Genomic DNA, 27,204 nt, shown 5'->3' with positions numbered 1-27,204 from the left:
GAGAGCTTGGGAAGTGAGTCAGTTGTTGTTCGCTGATGATACAGCGCTGGTGTCTAATTCATGTAAGAAACTGCAGAAGTTGGTGACTGAGTTTAGTAAAGTGTGTGAAAGAAGAAAGTTAAGAGTAAATGTGAATAAGAGCAAGGTTATTAGGTACAGTAGGGTTGAGGGTCAAGTCAATTGGGAGGTAAGTTTGAATGGAGAAAAGCTGGAGGAAGTAAAGTGTTTTAGATATCTGGGAGTGGATCTGGTAGCGGATAGAACCATGGAAGCGGAAGTGAATCATAGGGTGGGGGAGGGGGCGAAAATTCTGGCAGCCTTGAAGAATGTTTGGAAGTCGAGAACATTATCTCGGAAAGCAAAAATGGGTATGTTTGAAGGAATAGTGGTTCCAACAATGTTGTATGGTTGCGAGGCGTGGGCTATGGATAGAGTTGTGCGCAGGAGGGTGGATGTGCTGGAAATGAGATGTTTGAGGACAATATGTGGTGTGAGGTGGTTAGATCGAGTAAGTAATGTAAGGGTGAGAGAGATGTGTGGAAATAAAAAGAGTGTGGTTGACAGAGCAAAAGAGGGTGTTTTGAAATGGTTTGGTCACATGGAGAGAATGAGTGGGGAAAGATTGACCAAGAGGATATATATGTCAGAGGTGGAGGGAACGAGGAGAAGTGGGAGACCAAATTGGAGGTGGAAAGATGGAGTGAAAAAGATTTTGAGTGATTGGGGCCTGAACATGCAGGAGGGTGAAAGGCGGGCAAGGAATAGAGTGAATTGGAACGATGTCGTATACCGGGTCGACGTGCTGTCAATGGATTGAACCTGGGCATGTGAAGCGTCTGGGGTAAACCATGGAAAGTGTGTGGAGCCTGGATGTGGAAAGGGAGCTGTGATTTCGGTGCATTTTTGCATGACAGCTAGAGACTGAGTGTGAACGAATGGGGCCTTTGGTGTTTTTCCTAGCGCTACCTCGCACACATGAGGGGGGAGGGGGTTGTTATTCCATGTGTGGCGAGGTGGCGATGGGAACAAATAAACGCAGACAGTGTGAATTACGTACATGTATATATATGTATATGTCTGTGTGTGTATATATAGTGTACATTGAGATGTATAGGTATGTATATTGTGCGTGTGTGGACATGTATGTATATACATGTGTATGTGGGCGGGTTGGGCCATTCTTTCGTCTGTTTCCTTGCGCTACCTCGCTAACGCGGGAGACAGCGACAAAGCAAAATATATATATATATGTATATATATATATATATATATATATATATATATATATATATATATATATATATATATATATATATTTTGCTTTGTCGCTGTCTCCCGCGTTAGCGAGGTAGCGCAAGGAAACAGACGAAAGAATGGCCCAACCCACCCACATACACACATATATACATACACGTCCACACGCGCATACATACATACCTATACATCGCAACTTATACATATATATACTCACACAAACATATGCATATATACACATGTACATAATTCATACTGTCTGTCTTTATTCATTCCCATCACCAGCCCGCCACACATGAAATAACAACCCCCTCCCCCAGCATGAGCGCGAGGTAGCGCTAGAAAACAAAAACAAAGGCCACATTCGTTCACACTCAGTCTCTAGCTGTAATGTATAATGCACCCAAACAACAACTCCCTTTCCACATCCAGGCCCCACAGAACTTTCCATGGTTTACCCCAGACGCTTCACATGCCCTGGTTCAATCCATTGACAACACGTCGACCCCGGTATACCACATCATTCCAATTCACTCTATTCCTTGCACGCCTTTCACCCCCCTGCATGTTCAGGCCCCGATCACTCAAAATCTTTTTCATTCCATCTTTCCACCTCCAATTTGGTCTTCCACTTCTCGTTCCCTCCACCTCTGACATAGATATATCCTCTTGGTCATTCTTTCTTCACTCATTTTCTCCATGTGACGAAACCATTTGAAAACACCCTCTTCGGCTCTCTCAACCACACTACCCTTATTACCACACATCTCTCTTACCCTTGCATTACTTACTCGATCAAACCACCTCACACCACATATTGTCCTCAAACATCTCATTTCCAGCACATCCACCCTCCTCCGCACAACCCTATCCATAGCCCACGCCTCGCAACCATATTGCATTGTTGGAACCACTATTTCTTCAAACATACCCATTTTTGCTTTCCGAGATAATGTTCTCGACTTCCACACATTCTTCAATGCACCCAGAATTTTTGCTCCCTCCCCCACCCTATGATTCACTTCCGCTTCCATGGTTCCATCCGCTGCCAAATCCACTCCCAGATATCTAAAACACTTCTCTTCCTCCAGTTTTTCTCCAATGAAACTTACCTCCCAATTGACTTGTCCCTCAACCCTACTGTACCTAATAACCTTACTCTTATTCACATTAACTCTCAGCTTTCTTCTTTCACACACTTTACCAAACTCAGTCACCAGCTTCTGCAGTTTCTCACATTAATCAGCCACCAGCGCTGTATCATCACCGAATAACAACTGACTCACTTCCCAAGATCTCTCATCCACAACTGACTGCATACTTGCCCCTCTGTCCAAAACTCTTGCATTCACCTCCCTATCAACCCCATCCATAAACAAATTAAACGACCATGGAGACATCACACACCCCTGCCGCTAACCTACATTCACTGAGAACCAATCACTTTCCTCTCTTCCTACACGTACACATGCCTAACATCCTCGTTAAAAACTTTTCACTCTCTCTCTCTCTCTCTCTCTCTCTCTCTCTCTCTCTCTCTCTATATATATATATATATATATATATATATATATATATATATATATATATATATATATATATATATATTTCTTTTCTTTTTTTCGTACTATTCGCCATTTCCCGCATTAGCGAGGTAGCGTTAAGAACAGAGGACTGGGCCTTTGAGGAAATATCCTCACCTGGCCCCCTTCTCTGTTCCTTCTTTTGGAAAATTAAAAAAAAATGAGAGGGGAGGATTTCCAGCCCCCCGCTCCCTTCCCTTTTAGTCGCCTTCTACGAAACGCAGGGAATACGTGGGAAGTATTCTTTCTCCCCTATCCCCAGGGATAATATATATATATATATATATATATATATATATATATATATATATATATATATATATATATATATATATATATATATATATATATAATTATATATATATATATATATGTTGGGGTGAAGAGGGTGGTGAGAGTAAGTGAGCTTGAGAAGGAGACCTGTGTGAGGAAGTACCAGGAGAGACTGAGTACAGAATGGAAAAAGGTGAGAACAATGGAAGCAAGGGGAGTGGGGGAGGAATGGGATGTATTTAGGGAATCAGTGATGGATTGCGCAAAAGATGCTTGTGGCATGAGAAGAGTGGGAGGTGGGTTGAATAGAAAGGGTAGTGAGTGGTGGGATGAAGAAATAAGAGTATTAGTGAAAGAGAAGAAAGAGGCATTTGGACGATTTTTGCAGGGAAAAAATGCAATTGAGTGGGAGATGTATAAAAGAAAGAGACAGGAGGTCAAGAGAAAGGTGCAAGAGGTGAAAAAAAGGGCAAATGAGAGTTGGGGTGAGAGAGTATTATTAAATTTTAGGGAGAATAAAAAGATGTTCTGGCAGGAGGTAAATAAAGTGCGTAAGACAAGGGAGCAAATGGGAACTTCAGTGAAGGGCGCAAATGGGGAGGTGATAACAAGTAGTGGTGATGTGAGAAGGAGATGGAGTGAGTATTTTGAAGGTTTGTTGAATGTGTTTGATGATAGAGTGGCAGATATAGGGTGTTTTGGTCGAGGTGGTGTGCAAAGTGAGAGGGTTAGGGAAAATGATTTGGTAAACAGAGAAGAGGTAGTGAAAGCTTTGCGGAAGATGAAAGCCGGCAAGGCAGCAGGTTTGGATGGTATTGCAGTGGAATTTATTAAAAAAGGGGGTGACTGTATTGTTGACTGGTTGGTAAGGTTATTTAATGTATGTATGACTCATGGTGAGGTGCCTGAGGATTGGCGGAATGCGTGCATAGTGCCATTGTACAAAGGCAAAGGGGATAAGAGTGAGTGCTCAAATTACAGAGGTATAAGTTTGTTGAGTATTCCTGGTAAATTATATGGGAGGGTATTGATTGAGAGGGTGAAGGCATGTACAGAGCATCAGATTGGGGAAGAGCAGTGTGGTTTCAGAAGTGGTAGAGGATGTGTGGATCAGGTGTTTGCTTTGAAGAATGTATGTGAGAAATACTTAGAAAAGCAAATGGATTTGTATGTAGCATTTATGGCTCTGGAGAAGGCATATGATAGAGTTGATGGAGATGCTCTGTGGAAGGTATTAAGAATATATGGTGTGGGAGGAAAGTTGTTAGAAGCAGTGAAAAGTTTTTATCGAGGATGTAAGGCATGTGTACGTGTAGGAAGAGAGGAAAGTGATTGGTTCTCAGTGAATGTAGGTTTGCGGCAGGTGTGTGTGATGTCTCCATGGTTGTTTAATTTGTTTATGGATGGGGTTGTTAGGGAGGTGAATGCAAGAGTTTTGGAAGGAGGGGCAAGTATGAAGTCTGTTGGGGATGAGAGAGCTTGGGAAGTGAGTCAGTTGTTGTTCGCTGATGATACAGCGCTGGTGGCTGATTCATGTGAGAAACTGCAGAAGCTGGTGACTGAGTTTGGTAAAGTGTGTGGAAGAAGAAAGTTAAGAGTAAATGTGAATAAGAGCAAGGTTATTAGGTACAGTAGGGTTGAGGGTCAAGTCAATTGGGAGGTGAGTTTGAATGGAGAAAAACTGGAGGAAGTGAAGTGTTTTAGATATCTGGGAGTGGATGTGGCAGCGGATGGAACCATGGAAGCGGAAGTGGATCATAGGGTGGGGGAGGGGGCGAAAATTCTGGGGGCCTTGAAGAATGTGTGGAAGTCGAGAACATTATCTCGGAAAGCAAAAATGGGTATGTTTGAAGGAATAGTGGTTCCAACAATGTTGTATGGTTGCGAGGCGTGGGCTATGGATAGAGTTGTGCGCAGGAGGATGGATGTGCTGGAAATGAGATGTTTGAGGACAATGTGTGGTGTGAGGTGGTTTGATCGAGTGAGTAACGTAAGGGTAAGAGAGATGTGTGGAAATAAAAAGAGCGTGGTTGAGAGAGCAGAAGAGGGTGTTTTGAAGTGGTTTGGGCACATGGAGAGGATGAGTGAGGAAAGATTGACCAAGAGGATATATGTGTCGGAGGTGGAGGGAGCAAGGAGAAGAGGGAGACCAAATTGGAGGTGGAAAGATGGAGTGAAAAAGATTTTGTGTGATCGGGGCCTGAACATGCAGGAGGGTGAAAGGAGGGCAAGGAATAGAGTGAATTGGAGCGATGTGGTATACCGGGGTTGACGTGCTGTCAGTGGATTGAATCAAGGCATGTGAAGCGTCGGGGGGTAACCCATGGAAAGCTGGTAGGTATGTATATTTCGTTGTGGGGTTGTTTTACATGGGAGGGGGGGGTTGGGCCTTTTTTCGTCGTTTCTTGCGTCCCTGAAAACGGGGAGACAGCGACAAAAAAAAAAAAAAAAAAAAAAATTTATATTTTTTTTTTATATTTAAAATTTAAAAAAATAATAAAATTTTATATAATCTTAAAATTATATTTAATTAAATATATATAAAAAAATTAATATATAAATTTTTTTATTTATTTTTTTTAAAACTTTTGCCAATTCCCCTTTGCGAGGTAGCGAAGAAAAGACAAAAAAGGCCCAAAACCCCCCCCCATCCTGTCATAAAAGCCCAAAACCCGCTTTAAAAACCCCCCACAGTTTCCATGGTTTACCCAGAGTTTCCCAATCCCTGGTTCATCCAGACAGCCTCCCCCCCTTATCCCACATGCCCCAATTACTTATTCTTGCCCCTTTCACCCCCTTTTTGTTGGCCCGATCACCAAAATTTTTTCACTCCATTTTTCCCCCTCCAATTTTGGGTTTCCCCCCTTTTTCCCCCGTTCCCCACCTCGAAATTATCTCTTGGTCATTTTTTTCCCTCATTTTCTCTCCATGTGCCCAACCATTCAAAACACCCTCTTTGCTCTCTCAAAACCCCCCCTTTTTTATTTCCAACATCTCTCTTACCCCTTTGTTTCTTCTCGATCAAAACACCTCAACCCAATTGTCCCCAAACATTCATTTCCCTCACCTTCCCCCGGGACACTCTATCCATGCCCCCGCCCCCGCAACCATACAAAAATGTTGGAACCACTTTTCCCCCAAACAACCCATTTTGCTTTCCGAGTAAGTTTCGCTTCCAACATTTTAAGGCCCCCAAATTTTCGCCCCCCCCACCCTATGATCCCCTTCCCCTTCCATGGGCCCTCGCTGCCCGATCCCCCTCCCGATATCTAAAAAAACCCTTATTCCTCCCCGTTTTTTCCATTCAAATACCTCCCCCTTGACTTGACCCCCCACCCTACTGTACCTAATAACCTTGCTCTATTCAAATTTTTTTCTTAAAATTTCTTCTTCACCACTTTACCAAATTGTCAATTCTCAGTTTCTCACATGAATCGCCACCCGCGCGTTCTCAGCGAAAAAAAACTGACTCACTTCCCAAGCTCTCTCATCCCCAAAACTTATACTTGCCCTCTTTCCAAAACTCTTGCATTCACCCCCTTCCCCCTTTTCCCTTTTAAAAAAAATTTAAAAAACATGGGCATTTACCACCCTGCCGCAACCCACATTCACTGAGAACCAAACATTTCCCTTTCCCCAAAGTTTCCCTGCCCCTCCCCGATAAAAAAATTTTCCTGCTTTAAAACTTCCCCCACAACATATATTTTAAAACCCCTTTCCCCGGCATCCTATCAACTCTATTTAAAAGCCTTTTCCAGATCCATAATGCTACATACAATCCCTTTTTTTTCTAAGTATTTCCACATACATTTTTCAAAAACAACCCCTGTTTTCCCCCATCCCCTCCCCTTTGAAACCACCTGCTCTTCCCAATTGATGCCTTACTGCTTCACCTCTCTCAATACCCCCCCTAAATTTACCAGGAAATCAAACAAAAATTTTCCTTGTAAATTTTAACTCATCTTATCCCCTTTTCCCTTTTTTTAAAAGGACTTGCAGCTTTTCCCCCATCCCCAGGCACTCCCATGGTATAATACTTTTTAAAAAACCTTCCAACCAGTCAAAATACAGTCCCCCCTTTTTTTAAAAAATTCCCCTGCAATTTCCCTCCCAAACCTGCTGCCTTGCCGGCTTTTCATCTTCCGCAAGCTTTTTATACCCCTTTCTGTTTACCAAATTTTCCCTAACCCTCTCACTTTGCACACCACCTCGACCAAAAAACCCTATATCTGCCTCTTCGTATCATCAAACACATTCAACAAACATTCTATATACTCATCATCTCCTTCTCACTTCCACCACTATTTGTTTCACATCCACATTTGCGCCTTATGAAGTTTCCCATTTGGTCCTTGTCTTGGTTTAAAAGCGAGATATTACCCTGAGTATCGTATGTAAGTAAGAGAGATGACCTGGAGGGCGTTATTGCTGGATTGCGTTGTTAATTGACAGTGCCGCGCGAGAAAAGAGAGACTTTTAGATGGTATGTGCTGAGAGGTGCAACTAGAGGGATGTCTGATCATTATCTTGTGGAGGCTAAGGTGAAGATTTGTATGGGTTTTCAGAAAAGAAGATGGTGAATGTTGGGGCGTGAGAGGGTGGTGAATAGTAAAGTGAGCTTGGGAAGGAGGATTGTGTGAGGAAGTTACAGGAGCGAAACTGAAAAAAAATCTGTGTATAGACATGGATAAAAGGTGCGAACAATGGAAGTAAAGGGAGTGGGGGAGAGGAATGGATGTATTTTGGGAATCAGTGATGGATTGCGGCAAAAGTTGCTTGTTGGCATATGAGAAGAGTGGAGTGGGATGATTAGAAAGGGTAGTGAGTGGTGGGTGAAGATGTAGATTATAGTGTGAAAGAGAAGAGAGAGGCATTTGGACGATTTTTGCAGGGAAAAAATGCAATTGAGTGGGAGATGTATAAAAGAAAGAGACAGGAGGTCAAGGTAGGAAAGGTGCAAGAGGGAAAAAGAGGGCAATGAGGTTGGGGTGAGAGAGTATCATTAGATTTTAGGGAGAATAAAAAGTGTTGTGGAGGAGGTTATAATATTATATATATATATATAATATATATATATATATATTATATATATATATATTATTATATATATATATATATATATATGTGTGTGGTGTGTGTGTATATGTGTGTATGTGTCTATTATGGGTGTATGTATGTATGTATACTTATTTTATATATATATATATATATAATATATATATTTATTATATATAGATATATATATGTATTGTATTATCCTGGGGATAGGGATGAAAGGTACTTCCCACGCATTCCTCAGTGTCGGTTAGAAGGCGACTAGAGGGGGGGGGGGGGGGGGGAAAGGGGGGGCCAGAATCCTCCCCTCCTTGTATTTTAAACTTTCATAACAAATGGGAAAACAGAAAGGAGTCCACGCGGGGAGTGCTCATCCTCCTCGTAGACTCAGATTGGTGTGTCTAATGTGTGTGGATGTAACCATGATGTGAAAAAGGAAGGATGTTAGTTATGTTGAGGAAAGGAACCTGGATAATTTTGGCTTTGAGTGAAAAACGAAGCTCTTAAGGGTTAAAGGGGAAGTTTGGTTTGGGAATGTCTTGGGAGTAAAGTAGGGGTTAATGAGATGAAACAGCAAGGAAGGAGTCGCACTACTCCTGAAACAGGAGTTGTGGAGTATGTGTTAGAATGTAAGAACAGTAAAATTCTCGAGTCGAGAACAATATCTCGGAAAGCAAAAATGGGTATGTTTGAAGGAATAGTGGTTCCAATAATGTTGAATGGTTGCGAGTGCGTGGCTATGGATAGAGTTGTGCGCTACGGAGGATGGATGTGGCTGGAAATGAGATGTTTGAGGACAATGTGTGGTGTTGGGTGGTTTGATGAGTAAGTAACGTAGGGTAATAAGAGTGATGTTTGAAATAAAAAGAGCGTGGTTGAGAGAGCAGAAGAGGTGTTTTGAAATGGTTTGGGCACATGGGAGAGAATGGAGTGAGGTAAGATTGACCAAGAGGATATATGTTCGAGGTGGAGGGAACGAGGGAGAAGTGGTGTGAGGAGACCAAATTGGATAGGTGAAGATGGAGTGAAAAAGATTTTGTGTGATCGGGGCCTGTGAAATTCAGTGCGGGTGAAAGGAGGGCAAGTAATAGAGTGAACTGGTTGAGGTGGTATACCGGGGTTGAGTGCTGTTAATGGATTGAATCAGGATGTGAAGCGTCTGAGTAAACCTTGGAATAAGCTGTGTTAGGTATGTATTTTGCGTGTGTGGACGTATGTATTATACTGTGTAATTATGGGGGGTGGGTTGGGCCATTTCTTTCGTCTGTTTCCTTTCGCTACCTCGCAAACGCGGGAGACAGCGGACAAAAAAAAAAAAAAATTATATATATAATGTTATACGTTTGAGTTGTGTAGGTATGTATTTGGTGCGTCTGTTGGAGTGTATGTATATACCTGTTTATGTGGGTGGGGTGGGCATTCTTTCTTCTGTTTCCTTGCGCTACATCGCTAACGGCGGAGGAGACAGCGACGTGTATAGTATATGGATGAAAATATATATATATATATATATATATATATATAGTATATATATATATATATAGTATATATTATATATGATATAGATATATTATATCTATTTATATATGGGGAGGGGGGGTGGAAATCCTCCTTCTCGTTTTTTTTTATTTTCCAAACGAAAGTAACAGAGGATTAGGGCGGTGAGGGTATTCCCTCAAAGGGGCCCCCTCCTCTGTTTCAACGCTACCTCGCTAATGCGGGAAATGGCCGAATAGTTTGATAGAAAAGAAAAAAAAAAATATATATATATATATATTATTAATATATATATATAATATATATTTATATATTATATATTATATATATATATATATATTTATATGCAGTATGTTGGGGATGAGAGAGCTTGGGAAGTGAGTCAGTTGTTGTTCGCGGATGATACAGCGCTGGTGTCTAATTCATGTAAGAACTCAGAAGTTGTGATGAGTTTAGTAAAGTGTGCTGAAAAGAAGAAGTTAAGAGTAAATGGTAATAGAGGCAAGGTTATTTAGGTACGTTAGGGTTGAGGGGTCAAGTCAATTGGGAGTAAGTTTGAATGGAGAAAAGCTGGAGGAAGTAAAGTGTTTTAGTCTATCTGGGAGTGGGATCTGGGTAAGCGGATAGAACCATGGAAGCGGAAGTGAATCATAGGGTGGGGGAGGGGCGAAAAATTCTGGCAGCCTTGAAGAATGTTTGGAAGTCGAGAAAATTAATTCGGAAAGCAAAAATGGGTTTGTTTGAAGGAATAGTGGTTCCAACAATGTGTATGGGTTGCGAGGCGTGGCTATGGATAGAGTGTGTGCGCAGGAGGGTGGATGTGCTGGAAAGGAGATGTTTGAGGACCAATGTGTGGTGTGAGGTGGTTTGATGACGTTGGTAAAACGAAGGGTAAGAGAGATGTGTGGAAATAAAAAGAGCGTGGTTGAGAGAGCAGAAGAGGGTGTTTTGAAGTGGTTTGGGCACATGGAGAGGATGAGTGAGGAAAGATTGACCAAGAGGATATATGTGTCGGAGGTGGAGGGAACGAGGAGAAGAGGGAGACCAAATTGGAGGTGGAAAGATGGAGTGAAAAAGATTTTGTGTGATCGGGGCCTGAACATGCAGGAGGGTGAAAGGAGGGCAAGGAATAGAGTGAATTGGAGCGATGTGGTATACAGGGGTTGACGTGCTGTCAGTGGATTGAATCAAGGCATGTGAAGCGTCTGGGGTAAACCATGGAAAGCTGTGTAGGTATGTATATTTGCGTGTGTGGACGTGTGTATGTACATGTGTATGGGGGGGGGGGGGGGTTGGGCCATTTCTTTCGTCTGTTTCCTTGCGCTACCTCGCAAACGCGGGAGACAGCGACAAAGTATAAAAAAAAAAAAAAAAAAAAAAAAAAAAAATATATATATATATATATATATATATATATATATATATATATATATATATATATATATGATGAGAGAACTATCTTTCAACAACAATTCAGTTTTTTATTGAAATTAGAATTATCTGCTTCTAGGGGATTTCACAGAGTTTAGAATATGTTGTGTCATTACTTAAAAAAATCATTCATTTTAGATGAATAATTACTTTTGTCCATAATCACAAGAGTGTTGGCCTTATCTGCTTTAGTGATATGTATATCATATGTCTTTTTTAAAGTATTAATATTTCTTATAAATCTTTTAGGACAATTAGGATCCACTGATTTTAACAAAAGGCTGGAGTCGCGAATTACGGAGCCCCGCTAACACAGTAGAGAGAGCAGGAGAGTACCGGTAAATAGTAGGGATCCATGGATTATATAAGGGAAACTACATCTGATATTGCTACGGCCGTGGAAAGCGACGTACTTTGCCCAGATGTTCATGATAGTGAGGAGGGAAAGAAAGGGCAAAGGAACGGTAGAATTAGCCTTCTTGATAAGAGATGAATGTAAGTTTCAAGAAATGGTGGAAGTCGACCCATATATCATATCAAATGTGGTGTTAATATCATATAATCCTCCCAAACTGCAACTTTCAAGGACAAATATACAATGACAACAATGGAAGATCAATCAGGAGGGTACACGAAGCTGTAAAACTCTCGCATCATAGAGATGGTAAAGTAATGATGCTAGAGATTCTCGGTTATAAACAGGTAGACCGGCGGGATTTGGATGTTCATGGTGATAGGAAGTCACAGAAACACAAGTGGTTAGAGTGTGTGGAAGATTTCCTTTGCTGACGTATCAGTGAACGCAGTGGGATGGAGGAACTGATACACCATCATTGCTGGATCTTATCTTCATGCATACTAGCATGGATGTCGAGAATATTGTATGATGCACCAACTAGACGAAAATGGTCATGTGATGCTTAAGTTTGCTTATGTGGTAACCTAGGCTATTCAAAGAGCAGAGTTGGAAAGATACATAAAGGTGAGATATAATCATGGAAACTACAAAGACTTTAAGAATTGATACTGTATCATAGATTGGGACATGTTGTTCAGGAACCAGGGCCTTGTGGTGAGAGGCTTTGTGATATTAAAATGGATATCTCTAGCCTTAAATACACCTGGAATGGTAAGGAGGAGTTGAGAGTTGTATAATAAAAGCTGTCAAGCCCATATGAGTTTTGAGATGTGCAGTGACGAAGATACAGACGGCACTCCAACCAGCCACCATTTGCAAGATATAAGAGATCAAGGAACGAGTACAACAGGATAAGAAAAGAACGACAACTTTGAAAAGAATATTGTGGACAAGGAAAGAAGAATTCCAAAACTTTTCCAGAACTCATCACAAGTCAGTTGTCAATCATAAGGCAGTGAAAAAGACTGGGATTTAGATGGAAGAATTGTTGGGATATACGAGGAAATAGAATAGATTCAAAACGATTTCACAGTGAACGACACTGTAGCCTCAAGAACACTTTGAATTATGACGGGAAGAGGTTTCAAAAACATTATTTAGAAAGACATTACTAAAAGGACACCAAAAGTATTAACTCATAGACGGCTGAAGATGTATGCAAAGGAAAGAAAAAAATGTCTCGAAATATTTTTCATGATATCACTGGGGAGAGACAGAGTGTCATAGGAATGAAAAAGGGCGAACGTAATGCGCATACCTATAAGAAAAACAGACCGGTCTGACGGACGAGTGTTGTCTGTAGGGACAAGTTAGAAAGCAGGAGGATAAATTCCTACAAAGGAGAAATGATCGAAGTGAGAAATAGCATGGCTCAAGGGAGAGGAAGTCATGTGCATAATCTATTAGATTTCTTAGAGAGAGAGAGAGAGAGAGAGAGAGAGAGAGAGAGAGAGAGAGAGAGAGAGAGAGAGAGAGAGAGATCAGTTTTAGGCAATAGGGAAGGTTGGGTGGACTGTTTGTATCTGAAAGGACAAAAAGCATTTGAGATTGTACATCATGGGAGGCTGATTAAGAAGCTGGATCATTAGGCTGGCATGAGAGGGAAGATCCTCAGTGGATACAGGGTTATCTCAGTGGAAGGGGACAAAGGACACATAGTAGAGCATCCTTCTCCAGATGGGTAGAGGTGACCAGCGGAGTGCCACAGGATTCACTTCTGGTACGATGGACTCTTACCTCAGTATGTTTGCAGATGATGCATGAGTCACGAGGATAGTGAAAAGTGAGGAGGATTGCATCAGCTTACAAGGGGACCTAAACAGTCCAAAATCGGTCTGATACATGACTGATGAAATTGAACTCAACAGTTTTAAGTAATGAGGACGGAAAGAAATAAAGGAATGCCTCAGTATGATAATCATCCCACAGGATATGAGCTTCAGGGTTCTGTGTATGAGACGAGCTCGTCCCTAACCTAACGCCAGGTCCCACACTGGGAGAATAGTTCAGCACACAAACTACTTGCTGGCGAATATCGTGAGAGCTTTTATCAATGTGGATAAGGAAGTATTAAGCTGATCATATCGTGCATAAGGCCAAAACAAGAATACATCTGAGAAGCACAAAGAACAAATAGAAAAGGGCAATAAACGTTATCAGTTATAAGGAAAGCTTTAGAAACCTTAGATTGGCAAACCATGGAAGAGAGAAGAGTGAGAGGCGATCTGATTACAACCATTAAGTATTTAAATTCGATTGATGATGTATAGAGTGAGAGGTTGTGTTATTGGTAGAACAAACCGACGATACAACTTAAAATCAGACAAAAAACTTGTTAAAAATGCTCTGAGGAAACACTTCCATTGTATGATAGTGGTGGAATTGTTGATGGAAAGGAAAGAGGATGTGATCAATATGGCCAACATACATATGTTTAAAAATTTGTACAATAGTTAAGAAATCTTCAAATGGAGCCCCACGGGTGTAAAACTCCCTCCCCGTATCGTGCAAATAGCTAATTACAAATAGGTCATTACATACATACTCACTCACATCTAGAGAGCAGAATATTCATGTTTTTAGAAGATATTTTCATTCATGATTATCATTTAGATATTTTTTTTTTAGGATTTACATAATTTCTAACATCTAAGTTAATCAGATTAGATTCATCAAAGCCGTACATCAACATGATGGAATAGGCACTAATATAGTTCTCATTGTCACTGTCTCGTAACCGCTTCCTCGTTATGTTTCTAAGCTGCAAGGCATCAAGTGGATCAAGGCGCGGTACGACGAGGCGCTGGTGGTGCTCCGGCTGGACCAGAAGAATTGCCTGGACCGGCTGGAGGCGGCCATCACCAAAGGCAGCACAGTGCTCATTGAGAACCTCCCAGAGAGCCTCGATCCTGTCCTTGATCCTCTCATAGGCAAGAACCTCATCAAACGCGGACGGTAAGATCCGAGTGTTACTGTGTGAGCCGCATGAGACGAACGCAGGTGTGGACCGAGAGATCATTGTGAACTCTAGTTTCAGAACCTGATGTATTAAGGAGAGAATGTGTAGAGGAAGATCAGCGTCTGTACATCACACTGCAGGTCCTGGTTCAATAATGTTCATAAACTCTTCTGGATGTGTGTTTTTACTGCCTATCGAACTGTCACAAAACCTTCAGAGAGTCATGACAAAAACAGACCTACGTGATGTATCGGCTAACGTTCCAGCCTGTAGCGCGGCCCAGGGTCGAACATATAAGTTCGAATCCTGGTTTGGGCAGTCAGTCCACAGTCAGCCCAGCTGTTCATCCAACCTAGAAATGGTTGAAAAACTGGGTACTTGGCTCAGGCTAATTGTGTGAAAGGAGAAAGTTGAGAATGAATGTGAACAAGAGCAAGGTTTAGTTAGGTTGAGGGACAAGTTGATTAGGATGTAAGTTTCAGTGGAGAAAAACTGGAGGAAGTGAAGTATTTTAGGTATCTAGGAATGGATTTAGCAGCGGATGGAAACATGGAAGAAAAGCGAGTCACAGGGTGGGGGAGGGGGCGAATGTTCTGTAAACGATGAAGTATGTGTGGAAAGAGAGAACGTTATCTCGAAGAGTAAAAGTGGGTATGTTTGAAAGAATTGTAGTTCCAACAATGTTATATGGCTGCAAGGCATTGGGTATAGATAGATAAGAAATGAAATATTTGAGGAGAATATGTGGTGTAAAATGGTTTGATCGAGTAAGTAATGAAAGGGTGAGAGAGTGTGGAAATAAAAAGAGTGTACTTAAGAGAGCAGAAGAGGGTGTATTGAAATGCTTTGGACGTTTGGAGAGAATCAGTGAGGAAAGGTTGACACAGAGGATATATGTGTCAGAGGTTGAGGGAACAAGAAGCGGCAGACCAAATTGGAGGTGGAAGGTTGGAGTGAAAGAGATTTTGGGCGATCGTGGCCCGAACATACAGGAGGGTGAGAGGCGTGCAAGGAATAGAGTGAAGTGGAACGATGTGGTATACTAGGGTCGACTTGCTGTCAGTGGACTGACCCAGGGCATGTGGAACGTCTGCGGTAAACCATAGAAAGGTGTGTGTGTCCTGGATGTGGATAGGGAGCTGTGTTTTCGGAGCACTATATATGACATGACATAGCATACGTTCACATGAGTGTGAATGAATGTGGCCTTTTTTGTCTGTTTTGCTGGCGCTACCTTACTGAAGCAGGGGGTAGCGATGCAGCTTCTGTGGGGCGGGGTAGCGGCAGGAATGGATGAAGATAAGCAAGTATGAATATGTACATGTGGATATATGTACATGTATATTTCTGTGTATGTGTATGTATATGTGTACATGTTGATATGTATATATATATATGTATATGTGCGTGTATGGGCGTTTATATATATGCATATATATATATATATATATATATATATATATATATATATATATATATATATATATATATATATATATATATATTATATTTATTATACTTTGTCGCTGTCTCCCGCGTTAGCGAGGTAGCGCAAGGAAACAGACGAACGAATGGCTCAACCCACCCACATACACATGTATATACATACACGTCTACACACGCACATATACATACCTATACATATCAACGCATACATATATATATACACACACAGACGTATACATATATACACATGTACATAATTCATACTGTCTTCCCTTATTCATTCCCGTCGCCACCCCGGCACACATGAAATGACAGCCCCCTCCCCTCGCATGTGCGCGAGGTAGCGCTAGAAAAAGACAACAAAGGCCACATTCGTTCACACTCAGTCTCAAGCTGTCATGTATAATGCACCGAAACCACAGCTCCCTTTCCACATCCAGGCCCTACAAAACTTTCCATGGTTCTACGAAACTTTCCATGGTTTACCCCAGACGCTTCACATGCCCTGATTCAGTCCATTGACAGCACGTCGATCCTGGTATACCACATCGTTCCAATTCACTCTATTCCTTGCACGCCTTTCACCCTCCTGCATGTTCAGGCCCCGATCACTCAGAATCTTTTTCACTCCATCTTTCCACCTCCAATTTGGTCTCCCACTTCTCGTTCCCTCCACCTCTGACGCATATATCCTCTTTATCAATCTTTCCTCACTCATTCACCATTTCAAAACACCCTCTTCTGCTCTCTCAACCACACTCTTTTTATTACCACACATCTCTCTTACCCCTTCATTACTTACTCGATCAAACCACCTCACACCACATATTGTCCTCAAACATCTCATTTCCAGCAAATCCCCGCTCTCCGCACAACTCTATCTATAGCCCACACCTCGCAACCATACAACATTGTTAGAACCACTATTCCTTCAGACATACCCATTTTTGCTTTCCAAGACAACGTTCTCGACTTCCACACATTTTTCAACACTCTCAGAACTTTCGCCCCCTCCCCCACCCTATGATTCACCTCCGCTTCCATGTTTCCATCCGCTGCCAAATCCACTCCCAGATATCTAAAACACTTCACTTCCTCCAGTTTTTCTCCATTCAAACTTACCTCCCAATTGACTTGTCCCTCAACCCTACTGTACCTAATAACCTTGCTCTTATTAACATTTACTCTCAGCTTTCTTCTTTCACACACTTTACCAAACTCAGTCACCAGCTTCTGTAGTTTCTCACCCGAATCAGCCACCAGCTCTGTATCATGAGCGAACTACAACTGACAACAACTTAGTCGCTGTCTCCCGCGTTAGCGAGGTAGCGCAAGTCTCCTTTCCAAGCTCACGTACTCTCACTACTCTCTTCACCCCAACATTCTCTCTTCTTTTCTGAAAACCTTAACAAATCTTCACCTTCGGCTCCACAAGATAATGATCAGGCATCCTTCTAGTCGCCCCTCTCAGCACATTAACATCCAAAAGTCTCTCCTCCTCACGCCTGTCAATTAACGCGTAATCCTTTAACGCTCCCTGGCCATCTCTCTTACTTACATACGCATACTTATGTATATCTCTCTTTTTAAACCATATACATATATTCCTATGATATATTTTTCCAAACAGGGCGCTGAAAATCGGCGATCGGGAGATTGAATACAACCCTACCTTCCAACTCATCCTCCACACCAAGCTGGCCAATCCACACTACAAGCCAGAGCTGCAGGCACAGTGTACGCTCATCAACTTTACCGTGACTCGGGACGGGCTCGAGGACCAGCTGTTGGCTGAGGTGGTCAAGGCCGAGAGACCAGATCTCGAGGAACTTAAGGTGAGACGACGCGTTACCAGTATGGGAGTTGCCACCGAGGACATGTATAAGATTATTTTGAAACATTTTTGTGTAACTCAGGAAATTAATGACTGATACTACTGCTGTGAACTGCTGTATGGGGCAGCTGTTGGTGATGCTGTATGGGGCAGCTGTTGATGCTGCTGTGTGGTGCAGCTTTTGGAATCTGCTGTGGCAGATGAGGAAACTTGGACTTAATAGTTGTATGAGCATTGTACGAGCATGTTGTATGGGTGGAAATCCAGATGTTGGGAAAAAATCTTTAGCTTGTATTGAAATATTTATAATGTGTGTGTGTGTGTGTGTGTGTGTGTGTGTGTGTGTGTATATATATATATATATATATATATATATATATATATATATATATATATATACATATATATATATATATATATATATATATATATATATATATATATTTTTTTTTTTTGCCGCTGTCTCCCGCGTTTGCGAGGTAGCGCAATGAAACAGACGAAAGAAATGGCCCAACCCACCCTCATACACATGTATATACATACACGTCCACACACGCAAATATACATACCTACACAGCTTTCCATGGTTTACCCCAGACGCTTCACATGCCCTGGTTCAATCCACTGACTGCACGTCAACCCCGGTATACCACATCGATCCAGTTCACTCTATTCCTTGCCCTCCTTTCACCCTCCTGCATGTTCAGGCCCCGATCACACAAAATCTTTTTCACTCCATCTTTCCACCTCCAATTTGGTCTCCCACTTCTCCTCGTTCCCTCCACCTCCGACACATATATCCTCTTGGTCAATCTTTCCTCACTCATTGTCTCCATGTGCCCAAACCATTTCAAAACACCCTCTTCTGCTCTCTCAACCACGCTCTTTTTATTTCCACATATCTCTCTTACCCTTACGTTACTTACTCGATCAAACCACCTCACACCACACATTGTCCTCAAACATCTCATTTCCAGCACATCCATCCTCCTGCGCATAACTCTATCCATAGCCCACGCCTCGCAACCATACAACATTGTTGGAACCACTATTCCTTCAAACTTACCCATTTTTGCTTTCCGAGATAATGTTCTCGACTACCACACATTCTTCAAGGCTCCCAGGATTTTCGCCCCCTCCCCCACCCTATGATCCACTTCCGCTTCCATGGTTCCATCCGCTGCCACATCCACTCCCAGATATCTAAAACACTTTACTTCCTCCAGTTTTTCTCCATTCAAACTTACCTCCCAATTGACTTGACCCTCAACCCTACTGTACCTAATTACTTTGCTCTTATTCACATTTACTCAACTTTCTTCTTTCACACACTTTACCAAACTCAGTCACCAGCTTCTGCAGTTTCTCACATGAATCAGCCACCAGCGCTGTATCATCAGCGAACAACAACTGACTCACTTCCCAAGCTCTCTCATCCACAACAGACTTCATACTTGCCCCTCTTTCCAAAACTCTTGCATTCACCTCCCTAACAACCCCATCCATAAACAAATTAAACAACCATGGAGACATCACACACCCCTGCCGCAAACCTACATTCACTGAGAACCAATCACTTTCCTCTCTTCCTACACGTACACATGCCTTACATCCTCGATAAAAACTTTTCACTGCTTCTAACAACTTCCTTCTAACAACTGCTTCTAACAACTTACCTTCCACAGAGAATCTCTATCAACTCTATCATATGCGTTCTCCAGATCCATAAATGCTACATACAAATCCATTTGCTTTTCTAAGTATTTCTCACATACATTCTTCAAAGCAAACACCTGATCCACACATCCTCTACCACTTCTGAAACCACACTGCTCTTCCCCAATCTGATGCTCTGTACATGCCTTCCCCCTTTCAATCAATACCCTCCCATATAATTTACCAGGAATACTCAACAAACTTATACCTCTGTAATTTGAGCACTCACTCTTATCCCCTTTGCCTTTGTACAATGGCACTATGCACGCATTCCGCCAATTCTCAGGCACCTCACCATGAGTCATACATACATTAAATAACCTTACCAACCAGTCAATAATACAGTCACCCCCTTTTTTAATAAATTCCACTGCAATACCATCCAAACCTGCTGCCTTGTCGGCTTTCATCTTCCGCAAAGCTTTTACTACCTCTTCTCCGTTTACCAAATCATTTTCCCTAACCCTCTCACTTTGCACACCACCTCGACCAAAACACCTTATATCTGCCACTCTATCATCAAACACATTCAACAAACCTTCAAAATACCCACTCCATCTCCTTCTCACATCACCACTACTTGTTATCACCTCCCCACTTGCGCCCTTCACTGAAGTTCCCATTTGCTCCCTTGTCTTACGCATATATATATATATATATATATATATATATATATATATATATATATATATATATATATATATATATATATATATATATATATGCATAAAACAATGTTGCTTCGTCTTAGAAAAATCCTACAAGCTGCAGAAACCATTAGCCCATTTGATGCCAATTTGAGGAATTCCCTGTACCTGAGCTTGGCTAGTAGTGATGTACCAGGAGGGACTGGAATCAATGGGGATAAGGATTCACTTACACCGTCAGTCACAGAAATATCTCAAGAAAATGTTGACCTCAGGAGACTGGTGGTGCTTCTACAGCAGCAGTTGGATGAACGTGATCGCACCATACGGCTTTTACAGCAGCAATTAGCACAAACTATAGGAAATCAGCAGCCTACTTGCACCTCTCAAGATGATAAAAATTCACAAAATATAGTTAATGCAGCTACACAAACAGATCGTTCTGCTCGCCCAGCTCTAACAGGCTCAAGCCTTTCACGAGCAGCTTCAATAGATGATGGACTTGGACCAACTGTCAGCACAAATATGAAGCTTAAGCGTCGCGTAATGAGAAGAACCATCATAATGGAGTTGCACGGACTGTGATCCCTGCTTTGGTTACAAGAATGTTCTTCCGTCCACCAGTGATGCTACTACGTTTGTGAATCAAGAACCATTGCAACACAAACCTCGCCAGGTGGTAGAGTGTCCCGCAGTGAATCGAGACAGACTTCCCCAGAACTTTTTTAAAGGGGAAGTAAATGTTTATAGTTGTGTTACTGGAGTGATAGTTTTCATACATGGTGCTCTGACAAGAAAATAGTTAAATTGGAAAAAATGTAGCTTAGACATTGAAGCTTATTCTTTTTTTTTCAAAGTGATAGAGATGGAAAGCAAAAATGTGTTTTTCATAAATGTACTGGAAAAGTTGAGGTCCAGATAAATTTTTGGTCTGTCAAGGCTTTATTATGGCGGATGACCAACTACCTACACTCATGTATCCAAGATATGGTTGTACTTTTGTAAATGAAGAAAATTGAGAAAAAATCGAAAGCCAATATTCCTGTTTCATAATAAGAGAAGTGGACCAGGCAGTATAATACAGTGGTTAAATTGATGAAAACTACTATTGACGTTTGTGTAAATAAATTATACATTTCCCTTTTCCATAGCCAGAGGTTGAACCATTATGTGACATTCATTTTTTTCATTTCATTTCAAGCTAGAAGTTTCAGTTTTCTAAATTATTTCTTACATTTTTCATATGTATATATATGTATAGGTGTGTATGTGTGTATATGTGCGTATGTATGTATATATATATATATATATATATATATATATATATATATATATATATATATATATATATATGCATATATATGTGTGTTGTCCCTGGGGATGGGGGTGAAAGAATGCTTCCCTCGCGTTCCTCGCGTGTCGTAGGAGGCGGCTGGGGGGGACGGGAGCGGGGTGCCAGAAATCCTCCCCTCCTTGTATTTTTTAACTTTCTAAAATGGGAAACAGAAGAAGGAGTCACGCGGGGAGTGCTCATCCTCCTCGAAGGCTCAGACTGGGGTGTCTAAATGTGTGTGGATGTAACCAAGATGTGAAAAAAGGAGAGATAGGTAGTATGTTTGAGGAAAGGAACCTGGATGTTTTGGCTCTGAGTGAAACGAAGCTCAAGGGTAAACGGGAAGAGTGGTTTGGGAATGTCTTGGGAGTAAAGTCAGGGGTAGTGAGAGGACAAGAGCAAGGGAAGGAGTAGCAGTACTCCTGAATCAGGAGTTGTGGGAGTATGTGATAGAATGTAAGAAAGTAAATTCTCGATTAATATGGGTAAAACTGAAAGTTGATGGAGAGAGATGGGTGATTATTGGTGCATATGCACCTGGGCATGAGGAGAAAGATCATGAGAGGCAAGTGTTTTGGGAGCAGCTGAATGAGTGTGTTAGTGGTTTTGATGCACGAGACCGGGTTATAGTGATGGGTGATTTGAATGCGAAGGTGAGTAATGTGGCAGTTGAGGGAATAATTGGTATACATGGGGTATTCAGTGTTGTAAATGGAAATGGTGAAGAGCTTGTAGATTTATGTGCTGAAAAAGGACTGGTGATTGGGAATACCTGGTTTAAAAAGCGAGATATACATAAGTATACGTATGTAAGTAGGAGAGATGGCCAGAGAGCGTTATTGGATTACGTGTTAATTGACAGGCGCGCGAAAGAGAGACTTTTGGATGTTAATGTGCTGAGAGGTGCAACTGGAGGGATGTCTGATCATTATCTTGTGGAGGCTAAGGTGAAGATTTGTATGGGTTTTCAGAAAAGAAGAGTGAATTTGGGGTGAAGAGGGTGGTGAGAGTAAGTCAGCTTGGGAAGGAGACTTGTGTGAGGAATACCAGGAGAGACTGAGTACAGAATGGAAAAAGGTGAGAACAATGGAAGTAAGGGGAGTGTGGGAGGAATGGAATATATTTAAGGAATCAGTGATGGCTTGCGCAAAAGATGCTTGTGGCATGAGAAGAGTGGGAGGTGGGTTGATTAGAAAGGGTAGTGAGTGGTGGGATGAAGAAGTAAGATTACTAGTGAAAGAGAGGAGAGAGGCATTTGGACGATTTTTGCAGGGAAAAAATGCAATTGAGTGGGAGATGTATAAAAGAAAGAGACAGGAGGTCAAGAGAAAGGTGCAAGAGGTGAAAAAGAGGGCAAATGAGAGTTGGGGTGAGAGAGTATCATTAAATTTTTGGGAGAATAAAAAGATGTTCTTGAAGGAGGTAAATAAAGTGCGTAAGACAATGGAGCAAATGGGAACTTCAGTGAAGGGCGCAAATGGGGAGGTGATAACAAGTAGTGGTGAGGTGAGAAAGAGATGGAGTGAGTATTTTGAAGGTTTGTTGAATGTGTTTGATGATAGAGTGGCAGATATAGGGTGTTTTGGTCGAGGTGGTGTGCAAAGTGAGAGGGTTAGGGAAAATGATTTGGTAAACAGAGAAGAGGTAGTAAAAGCTTTGCGGAAGATGAAAGCCGGCAAGGCAGCAGGTTTGAATGGTATTGCAGTGGAATTTATTTAAAAAGGGGGTGACTGTATTATTGACTCGTTGGTAAGGTTATTTAATGTATGTATGACTCATGGTGAGGTGCCTGAGGATTGGCGGAATGCTTGCATGGTGCCATCATACAAAGGCAAAGGGGATAAGAGTGAGTGCTCAAATTTCAGAGGTATAAGTTTGTTGAGTATTCCTGGTAAATTATATGGGAGGGTATTGATTGAGAGGATGAAGGCATGTACAGAGCATCAGATTGGGAAAGAGCAGTGTGGATTCAGTAGTGGTAGAGGATGTGTGGATCAGGTGTTTGCTTTGAAGAATGTATGTGAGAAATACTTAGAAAAGCGAATGGATTTGCATGTAGCATTTATGGATCTGGAGAAGGCATATGATAGAGTTGATAGAGATGCTCTGTGGAAGGTATTAAGAATATATGGTGTGGGAGGCAAGTTGATAGAAGCAGTGAAAAGTTTTTATCAAGGATGTAAGGCATGTGTACGTGTAGGAAGAGAGGAAAGTGATTGGTTCTCAGTGAATGTAGGTTTGCGGCAGGGGTGTGTGATGTCTCCATGGTTGTTTAATTTATCTATGGATGGGGTTGTTAGGGAGGTGAATGCAAGAATTTTGGAAAGAGGGGTAAGTATGAAGTCTGTTGTGGATGAGAGAGCTTGGGAAGTGAGTCAGTTGTTGTTCGCTGATGATACAGCGCTGGTGGCTGATTCATGTGAGAAACTGCAGAAGCTGGTGACTGAGTTTGGTAAAGTGTGTGAAAGAAGAAAGTTAAGAGTAAATGTGAATAAGAGCAAGGTTATTAGATACAGTAGGGTTGAGGGTCAAGTCAATTGGGAGGTAAGTTTGAATGGAGAAAAACTGGAGGAAGTAAAGTGTTTTAGATATCTGGGAGTGGATCTGGCAGCGGATGGAACCATGGAAGCGGAAGTGGATCATAGGGTGGGGGAGGGGGCGAAAATCCTGGGAGCCTTGAAGAATGTGTGGAAGTCGAGAACATTATCTCGGAAAGCAAAAATTTCCATACAACATTGTTGGAACAGTGGTTCCAACAATGTTGTATGGTTGCGAGGCGTGGGGTATGGATAGAGTTGTGCGGAGGAGGGTGGATGTGCTGGAAATGAGATATTTGAGGACAATGTGTGGTGTGAGGTGGTTTGATCGAGTAAGTAACGTAAGGGTAAGAGAGATGTGTGGAAATAAAAATAGCGTGGTTGAGAGAGCAGAAGAGGGTGTTTTGAAATGGTTTGGGCACATGGAGAGAATGAGTGAGGAAAGATTGACCAAGAGGATATATGTGTCGGAGGTGGAGGGAACAAGGAGAAGTGGGAGACCAAATTGGAGGTGGAAAGATGGAGTGAAAAAGATTTTGTGTGATCGGGGCCTGAACATGCAGGAGGGTGAAAGGAGGGCAAGGGATAGAGTGAATTGGAACGATGTGGTATACCGGAGTCGACGTGCTGTCAATGGATTGAACTAGGGCATGTGAAGCGTCTGCGGTAAACCATTGAAGCGGAAGTGAGTCACAGGGTGGGGGAGGGGGGCGAAAGTTCTGGGAGCGTTGAAAAATGTGTGTAAGGCGAGAACATTATCTCGAAAAGCAAAAATGGGTATGTTTAAAGAAATAGAGGTTCCAACAATGTTATATGGTTGCGAGGCGTGGGCTGTAGATAGGGTTGTGCTGAATAGGGTGGATGTGTTGGAAATGAGATGTTTGAGGACAATATATGATGTGAGGGGGTTTGATCGAGTAAGTAATAGAAGAGTAAGAGAGATGTGTGATAATAAAAAGAGTGTGGTTGAAAGAGAAGAAGGTGTATTGAAATGGTTTGGTCACATGGGGAGAATGAGTGAGGAAAGATTGACAAATAGGATATATGTGTCAGAGATGGAGGGAACGAGAAGTGGGAGACCAAATTGGAGGTGGAAAGATGGAGTGAAAAAGATTTTGAGCGATAGGGGCCTGAACATGCAGGAGGGTGAAAGGCGATGCAAGGAATAGAGGGAACTGGAACGATATGGTATACCGGGGTCGACGTGCTGTCAGTGGATTGAACCAGGGCATGTGAAAGCGTCTAGGGTAAACCATGGAAAGTTGTGTGGGGCCTGGATGTGGAAAGGGAGCTGTGGTTTCGGTGCATTATACATGACAGCTAGTGACAGAGTGTGAATGAATGTGTCCTTTGTTATCTTTTCCTAGCGCTACCTCGCGCGCATGCGGGGGCAGGGGGTTGTCATTTCATGTGTGGCGGGGTGGCAACGGGAAGGAAAAAAGGCACAAAGTATGAATTATGTACATGTGTTTATATGTATATGTCTATGTATCTACATATATTTATACGTTGAAATGTGTAGGTATGTATATGTGTGTGTGTGTGGTCGTGTATGTTTATACATGTGTGTGTGGGTGGGTTAGGCCATTCTTTCGCCTGTTTCCTTCCGCTACCTCGATGACACGGGAGACCATGGAAGCGGAAGTGAATCATAGGGTGGGGGAGGGGGCGAAAATTATGGGAGTGTGGAAGAGTGTGTGGAAGTCGAGAACATTGTCTCGGAAAGCAAAAATGGGTATGTTTGAAGGAATAGTGGTTCCAGCAATGTTGTACGGTTGCGAGGCGTGGGCTATGGATAGAGTTGTGCGCAGGAGGATGGATGTGCTGGAAATGAGATGTTTAAGGACAATATGTGGTGTGAGGTGGTTTGATCGAGTAAGTAATAATAGGGTAAGAGAGATGTGTGCTGATAAAAAGAGTGTGGTTGAGAGAGCAGAAGAGGGTGTTTTGAAATGTTTTGGTCACATGGAGAGAATGAGTGAGGAAAGATTGACAAAGAGGATTTATGTGTCAGAGGTGGAGGGAACGAGGAGAAATGGGAGACCAAATTGGAGGTGGAAAGATGGAGTGAAAAAGATTTTGAGTGATCGGTGCCTGAACATGCAGGAGGGTGAAAGGCGTTCAAGGAATAGAGTGGATTGGAACGATGTGGTATACCGGGGCCGACGTGCTGTCAGTGGATTGAATCAGGGCATGTGAAGCGTCTGGGATAAACCATGGAAAGTTGTGTGGGGCCTGGATGTGGAGAGGGAGCTGTGGTTTCGGTGCATTATTACATGACAGCTAGAGACTGAGTGTGAACGAATGTGGCCTTTGTTGTCTTTTCCTAACACTACCTCGCACACATGAGGGGGAGGGGGTTGTTGTTACATGTGTGGCGAGGTGACGATGGGAATGAATAAAGGCAGACAGTATGAATTATGTACATGTGTATATATGTATATGTCTGTGTGTGTATGTATATGTATACGTTGAGATGTATAGGTATGTATATTTGCGTGTGTGGACGTGTATGTATATACATGTGTATGGGGGTGGGTTGGGCCATTTCTTTCGTCTGTTTCCTTGCGCTACCTCGCAAACGCGGGAGACAGCGGCAAAAAAAGAAAAAAAAAAAAAAATATATATATATATATATATATATATATATATATATATATATATATATATATATATATATATATATATATTGAACCATTATGTGACATTCATTTTTTCATTTCATTTCAAGCTAGAAGTTTCAGTTTTCTAAATTGTTTCTTACATTTTTCACATGTATATATATGTATGTGTGTGTGTGTGTATATGTGCGTGTGTGTGTGTGTGTGTGTGTGTGTGTATGTGTATATATATATGTATATTATCCCTGGGGATAGGGGTGAAAGAATACTTCCTACGCATTCCTCGCGTGTCGTAGAAAGCGACTAGAGGGGACGGGAGCGGGGGGCCAGAAATCCTCCCCTCCTTGTATTTTTTTAACTTTCTAAAATGGGAAACAGAAGAAGGAGTCACGCGGGGAGTGCTCATCCTCCTCGAAGGCTCAGATTGGGGTGCCTAAATGTGTGTGGATGTAACCAAGATGTGAAAAAAGGAGAGATAGGTAGTATGTTTGAGGAAAGGAACCTGGATGTTTTGGCTCTGAGTGAAACGAATCTCAAGGGTTTGGGAAGGTCTTGGGAGTAAAGTCAGGGGTTAGTGAGAGGACAAGAGCAAGGGAAGGA

Source organism: Panulirus ornatus, chromosome 30 (genome assembly GCF_036320965.1).
Source record: "Panulirus ornatus isolate Po-2019 chromosome 30, ASM3632096v1, whole genome shotgun sequence".
Taxonomy (NCBI): Eukaryota; Metazoa; Arthropoda; class Malacostraca; order Decapoda; family Palinuridae; genus Panulirus; species Panulirus ornatus.
The sequence above is the reverse complement of the archived record's forward strand: the minus strand, read 5'-3'. Positions refer to the sequence as shown.